This window comes from Littorina saxatilis, linkage group LG6 (genome assembly GCF_037325665.1).
Source record: "Littorina saxatilis isolate snail1 linkage group LG6, US_GU_Lsax_2.0, whole genome shotgun sequence".
NCBI classification, from domain to species: domain Eukaryota; kingdom Metazoa; phylum Mollusca; class Gastropoda; order Littorinimorpha; family Littorinidae; genus Littorina; species Littorina saxatilis.
This window is the reverse complement of record NC_090250.1, coordinates 45,731,740-45,739,244: the sequence shown is the minus strand read 5'-3', so window position 1 is coordinate 45,739,244 and position 7,505 is coordinate 45,731,740.

Sequence of the window (7,505 nt, the reverse complement as noted above, 5' to 3'; positions counted from 1 at the left end):
CTTATAGTTTTAGAAAATGCCACCCTCAATCTAACTGAAGATTAATCAGAGTGGACAATTCAACGTCATTTCGCCATTTCTTAGCGTTAATGCGTATACATTTAGCTTCTGGGAGTGCACAGTAGTGCAGCAAAGTCGTTCAGTTTGATTTTTAGAGATTTTTTGGGGCGAAAAGCGATATTGGCCTAATATAGCGACATCTTTTCAATGCGCAGTATTATTTAGTGTCGCTTGTCACGTGTTGTTTCCTTTTGTTTTTGAGAAAGTGTAACCGACTTTGCTGTTGACGTCTTTTGCTTTGAGGGTGTGATTAGGTTAACATTGTCTGTTTATCTATATATGTCTGTCTGTTCGTCGTTCCCTCTGGCTGTTTTTGTGTGTGTCTGTCTCCCTCGACCAGTATAGTATGTACAACGTATTTTCTTCCTCTTTCACTAATTCTCCAACCCAACACTCGTATCCATCAACTGTCTTCTGTTTCCTTACGTCTGGCTCTGATTCACATAATCAATTATTCTCTGATTTATACTTTCGTGTCCACGTAATCCATTTTTTTCTCTGATCTTATTTATAACCTCTTTCTTTTCCTTCTTTAAAACTTTTTTGTTACTTTTGCAGAGCATTGATTTTTCCAACTTTTTGAAGTGAATTAGAGAAGCGAACAGTGACGAGCTATTGTTGAGGATAACCACATATCTGGAAGTGCGGGAGTGTCGTTAGGAAATGTCACGGCCATTTACTTGGAATTTTTGACTGTCGAAAGTTCACAGAGAAAGAGAGAGAGAGAAGAGAGAGAGAGAGAGAGAGAGAGAGAGAGAGAGAGAGAGAGAGAGAGAGAGAGAGAGGGATGGAGGGAGGGAGGGAGAGAGAGAGAGAGAGAGAGGTGTTTTACCCAATCTAAGACTAAGAAATATTAAATCTCTAAGGATAATAATGGCCCGCGTGGAAATCACGCAGCTTTGCCGAGAGGAAAAAGAATTCGTGTGCGCACCACTGCATTTGAAAGCTATTTGAAAGGGAGAAAAGAGCGCATTCAAGGGACCTGATCGCACCTACGTTTCTGACGAGATCTGGAGAAACAGTTCAAACAGGCCGGGATAATGGCAGTCCCTATTACCCATCATGCCAGTGTTCCGTTCCACCACCCTCCATTTCCGCCCGGCAGCGCACAACCAAGAGAGTATTCTGACGTCAGTTCCGTTCCCCTTTTTATCATGGCCGTCGCTCTGAAAGTTTTCTGTGTGACTGAGTTCGCGTGCAGGAAAAAAAGTTTTTGAGACTGTTTTTAAAAGTGTTTTTGCACTGTCTTCTTATTTTTGCTCTAATTTTCTCCATGCTATGTATGGGTGGTTTCTTTTCGTTGTTGTTTGTGGTTTAATTTTTCTCTCTCACTACATTTACTTTTATTTGTCTTCTTGGTCTTGTTATTATCACTCAATGTCAGTGCACTCTTTCTTCCTCGTTTTGATTTTGTTTGCAATTTTCTACTTTTCATTTTTGTCATACTTGTGACCCTGAATGCCCCTTCCTCTTCATGTAATTTCTCATGCTTGGGATAATAAAGTTGATTTGATTTGATTTGATTGATTCCCAGTCCAAAGGACAGGAAAAAGAACCAATTAAAGAATAATTTGTCATTTTCCCCTCAGCTTTTTTGTTATGTTTTTTTTTTCTTTGTTTTCTTTCTCTGTTTTGCTTGACATGTTCTCCTTGCATGTCTTAGGGTTAGGGTAACCTGTCTAACCCTTCTTCGTTATATCTGTTTATTAGACAGTTTTGATTTTATTATTGATTTACGAGACAAGCAAATGACGGCACGATACAAAAAAGTTATTAATTTTGTTAGCTCTTTTATTTGGAAACTTGAGGCTTTGTTCACAAAAGCAGACGTTTTCAAACTGCAGCAACTGTCTCCTGATTCCATTCAAAGTTCTTTCAAACTCGAATGCCTAACATTCAGACCTCCATGGGAGAAAGAAATCAATGTGTCTCTGCACAGATAATTCCGCTATTGTTTGATGTATTTTTTGTTTAGCTTGTGTGTGTGTGTGTGTGTGTGTGTGTGTGTGGTTGTGTTTGTTGTTGTTGTTGTTGTTGTTGTTGTTGTTTTTCTAAGGGGGGGGGATGGAGTAAGGAAAGGGGGGGGGGGGGTGTAGGGTGCTTTTGTTATGGTACCAGATCAGACATGCTGTTTCATCTTTAAACACATTACGCTGATTCATCCTCAATTTAAGTCGCATGTGCACACGAGCGCTTGTGGCGATTAGATAACGCATTTGTGCTGGTCACTTGAGTGGACGAGAGCGAACAAAATTCTTTGGAACTTGCGCGGAAAACATTTATGAAAAAGATTGCGGAGGATGGGGTGGGAGTTGAATGCGGAGCAAATCGAACGGTATAGAAATGGCTGTGTCTGCGCTTGTGGATGTTGATTATTACCAGGCTTTAGGGAGATGCACTGCACTTCCTGAGTAGTCGTATTCGCTACATTCAAAAATTGATGACGGTTTTTTTTCCCCACTAGGGACCTTTATGAAATAATTAATTCAGAAACTCGTAAAGAAGTGAGGATTTTGATTATTGGCAAGTGCGTAATCACAGGGATGGTCTTCTCCCATGTAAAATGATGGGCAGATTTGATTATTGGCATGTGCGTAATCACAGGGATGGTCTTCTCCCATGTAAAATGATGGGCAGATTTGATTATTGGCATGTGCGTAATCACAGGGATGGTCTTCTCCCATGTAAAATGATGGGCAGATATGATTATTGGCATGTGCGTAATCACAGGGATGGTCTTCTCCCATGTAAAATGATGGGCAGATTTGATTATTGGCATGTGCGTAATCACAGCCTCAGGGATGGTCTTCTCCCATGTAAAATGATGGGCAGATTTGATTATTGGCATGTGCGTAATCACAGCCTCAGGGATGGTCTTCTCCCATGTAAAATGATGGGCAGATTTGATTATTGGCATGTGCGTAATCACAGCCTCAGGGATGGTCTTCTCCCATGTAAAATGATGGGCAGATTTGATTATTGGCACGTGCGTAATCACAGGGATGGTCTTCTCCCATGTAAAATGATGGGCAGATTTGATTATTGGCATGTGCGTAATCACAGGGATGGTCTTCTCCCATGTAAAATGATGGGCAGATTTGAGATGGGGAACAAAACTGTTGTCACGGGAAGAACTGTCTAGAATGTATGTTTCTGAGTTGTAGAGTAAGAATGAGGGGTTGGATTCTGTTGAGTTTAAGGCATGTGTGTGAGTCAAATTTGAAGCTTTGAAGCTGTAAAGTAGTTTAAACAGACTTTACTTTTGTTTAATGCAAGCATTTGAAGAAAAAAAACTAATTCAATGACAATGTATTCACTTTCGTTGATTAATTGGAACTATGATGAACATACCAGCTTAACTGGGAATACGACAGACGAACGATGTCGATGTTTGATTCTTTGCTTCTGGTTATGGACTTGTTCGCAGGAACAGACATGACCTTTGAAGAACGATTGGGCAGAATTCGATTTAACAGAATCATTTTGAAGGGAAAGAAGTGGTCGGAGACGACAGAAACAAGTTTTTCTTTGAACTGCCCCAATCATTGGGGTCGGGCCGAGTTCGGCTGGGTTAGTCCCAGACGGAAGGCAAAGACAAAAAGGAAACCAACTTTTGAGCTCCTTTGAAACAAAATTCGAAGGGCTCGAGGGCGTAGGTCAAGCAGTTCAAGCATTCAACATCTTTCGCTGTACTGACTTTTGTTGAAGTTCTTTTCCCCCGCTCAGACTTACAAACGCTGCTACATGGAGGTGGAGAGCTAGTTTGTGCTTGATTCTTGAGTCCTAATGAACTTTGATTGCATCAGTGCGGTATGTATGTGTGTGAGTATATATATGTGTGTGTGTGGGTGTGTGAGAGAGAGAGAGAGAGCGCTAGAGAGAGAGGGAGGGAGAGAGAGGGAGAGAGAGAGAGTGAGAGAGAGAGAGCGCGAGAGGGAGGGAGGGAGGGGGGCACAGACTGTGTGTGTGTGTGTGTGTGTGTGTGTGTGTGTGTGTGTGTGTGTGTGTGTATGTGTGTGTGTGTGTGTGTGAGAGAGAGAGAGAGTGAGAGAGAGAGAGAGTGAGAGAGAGAGAGGGAGGGAGGGAGGGGGGGGGGGACACAGACTGTGCATATTCGATTCAGCTCCTGTACTGGTTCTATGGTACCTATTGATCAATTTTAATGGATACTTTAATTACTTCCTGTAGAACGGATCCCAGCTGAGTTTTAAGCGACACTCTCTATCGATCGGGCTGGAGTCCTTAAGTCTTAATTTTCCTCAGAAGAGTTAGTGCGATTAGAGGTCAAGTGGTTGGAACTATTCCATCGATTTTATTAAATATGGGCCAGAATCACTTAAAGTGTTACTAGTACTCTCATGTCTATGTTTGAACATCGTGTGGCCGAAGCGATATAAAAAAAATAGCTATTCAATCTGTCTGCTTGAAACTAAACGATCAACACTGTTTACACACCGGTACAGACACAAACATTTTCATTTTCATTTTCATTTTCATTACTTTATTGTCCCATCGCTGGGAAATTCGGGTCGCTTCCTCCCAGTGGAAAGCTAGCAGCAACGGAGTCGCGCTACCCAGGTGTCTGCGTGTTTAGGTATATTCAGCCACCTGCACTTATGGCAGAATGACCAAGGTCTTTTACGTGCCATTGTGATGACACGGGGGTGGGACATGGCTTCCGTCTCTGGGTCTGCACATAAAGTTGACCCGTGTCAGACAATAAAGCAGACAATAAAGCAGACAGGTAGAACGACTCAAGCGTGTATCTCTGTGGTGCACACAAGCGTAGACAGACTGACAGACACCAACACCATTAATTGCCACCACCACCAATTGCACCCAACCGCACCCACCTCGCCCAGCCTCCTCTCTCCGCATCCTTCAGAACCCCAAACACATTTGTACGACGAGGAAGCCCTAAGAAGGAAGAAGGCGGAAGTAAGATGGCCGGAGTCCCGAGAGGGTCATTTGCAGTGTAGGTCAAGTCGTCTGGCCGCCTCTGCCCTTCTCCCTCTGTGGCCAGAGTCAAAGGCCTTTTGTGAGTCTCAACCCTCTTTGAAATAAGACTCGGCGTCCGATCTCGCGTCTGAGCGCTAGTTGTCGAGGTGTAGGAATGATCGAATTGTAACTGTACGTGGCCGGATCATGTGTTTGTGACTGAGTGTGTTTTTGAGGGGGGAAGGGGGGGGGGGAGGGGGGTTACCAAAAGGTACAGAATTGACAGAAGATGCGCACAGGGATATAGAGTTGAGGCAAATTAACCAAAGTCGACGTGATATGTGTATAGATGTTACATCGTAGAGTTCAAAATACTCGAAATGTAAATAATAATAAATGGATAAGTAAAATTTTGAACAGTCAGTAACAGTTCACCTTCCGATGATTTTCAGCACGTACTTCAGCAGCGTTTTGTGTACCCCATTTGTCCAAACGCTGCCACTTATTTACAATAGTAATAAAAAATCAAGAAAAGTAAGTTGTTGGAACGTTGTTATTGACCAAATTACGTTACAGTCACAAATATGTCGACCCAACGGTCTTTTAAGTGAACAGACAAACATATATCACAATAAACTTATCTTGATGGAATTGAGTTTTCGCCCACTCGCCAGGAAGCCGAGCGAATGAAACTTTTCTTGTTTTTTTTATTCTGAATTTTGGAACGTTGGCAGTCTCTTTGTTTTTGGATTTACAATTGTAATAAGTTACGTAGCCAAGCAAAGCACCACCACAGATCGTCCAGGATTTGACATGAGATACTGAAGAGCACCCTACACTTTGACACGTACCAACAGACGAATTCCGAAAATAACTCTGTCGGGTTTGTATGGGTTGTGAAAGAGTGAATACCCTTGCTTTTACTGGGACAAACAGTTCACGAGCCAATCACAAGGAGCACGTGTGGATTTATTTGTTCCACTAAAAGCAAGGGTATTCACTCTTTCACAACCTATACAAACCCGACATAGTAATTTCCGATCATCTTCTACACTTTCTACCCCACCTATGTTGACCAAGCTTTTTTTTTTTTTAGCCGAGACCAGCTGTGCTGCAGCAGGTCACTCAGAATTGTAATGATTGTGTAGTAACTGTGTATCAACACGCTGGAATGCAGGCGTTAGATGGACGTTACAGGAAGCGACAGAAGTTAACAGTCTGAGCGGATAAATCCGTACCTGGTCAGATAGAGCCATATGAGTGGAGACAATGAGTTAAAGAGCCTGGCTGCAGCAGGCACAGAGCGAAGATTTTGTGCTGAATTTATTTCGTAGGTTGATTTGAGCGTCAGTTTCAAAATTAAGTTAGCAAAATAATCCTACTGTGCGCAGAAATCAACCACGCTGTAGATATTGGTGTGTGTCCCATCGAACGCAGAAGAAGAAGAAGAAGGTGTGTGTCCAAGTGTAAGAATCCTCTTATCCACAACAAGCCTGAACAGATCTGTGGTGGTTGTCGTGAACGTTCACACGGGAAAGAATCCCAATGTGTTGTGGACGTATGCTGAGCTCAATGCCAAAACATTTGACTCTTGTACCGCACATGGCTAAATGGGACCCTCCACCACGAAATGAGTCGCATGTCACCTCGCGCGGTTCTGCGCTAGGCCTTAATATAAGTCCGGGGGGTGTCTGGTAACAGTGTGAGGGTCACCTTAGTCACAGGCTTATAACTCAAACTGTTTTCACTCTTTTCTAAAACGGTTTTTACCACTGGATAGAGCATAACAAACTCTTTAGAAAAATTTAAAAATATGGAAATCATGCAAAGGTGACATGCGACTCATTCCGTGGGAGTCTTACGTCTAAAAATAAATACAAGTATTTGTATCATGTTAGTTTCAAGTTCCCTTTGACATGGCCACAATTTGAATTGGTTGAATAGAAGCCTTAAAAAGCCGTCTTGTCATTTTACTCGTAAGTTCCATTTCAGTTGAAATGGCCAACGCATCTATTCTTTCAATAACAGTCTAACGCCTTTTGGTTTAAAAAGCCTTCATGTCACTTTACTGGTAAGTTCTTTTTGAAATGGCCAAAGATTGCATTCTTTTAATAAATGTCTAACGCCTCATGGTTTATAAAGCCTTCATGTCTCTTTAATCGTACATTCCCCTTGAAACACTTACGGCCAGCGGACAGACCCGTGTGTTGAAGATCGACGGGGGAGGGGAGGGGAGGGGAGGGGAGGGGAGGGGAGGGGAGGGGATAGACTTCATTTAATCGTACTTTGCCTTTGAAAGGAACAAAACTTCCATTGGTTGTATAAACATGTTAAAGTAGTACGTCTTAAAAAGTCTTATCCCACAATGTCAATGCTCTTGAAATTGCCAAAATTTGAAGAAAGCGGACAGGTTATCGCGCGTTGCAATAGGCCTAGGTCAGGGCTGCAGACTGAGCGGAGCGCGACGAGATGGGATTGACGGTCGCTGGAGTGTACATCGATCAGTG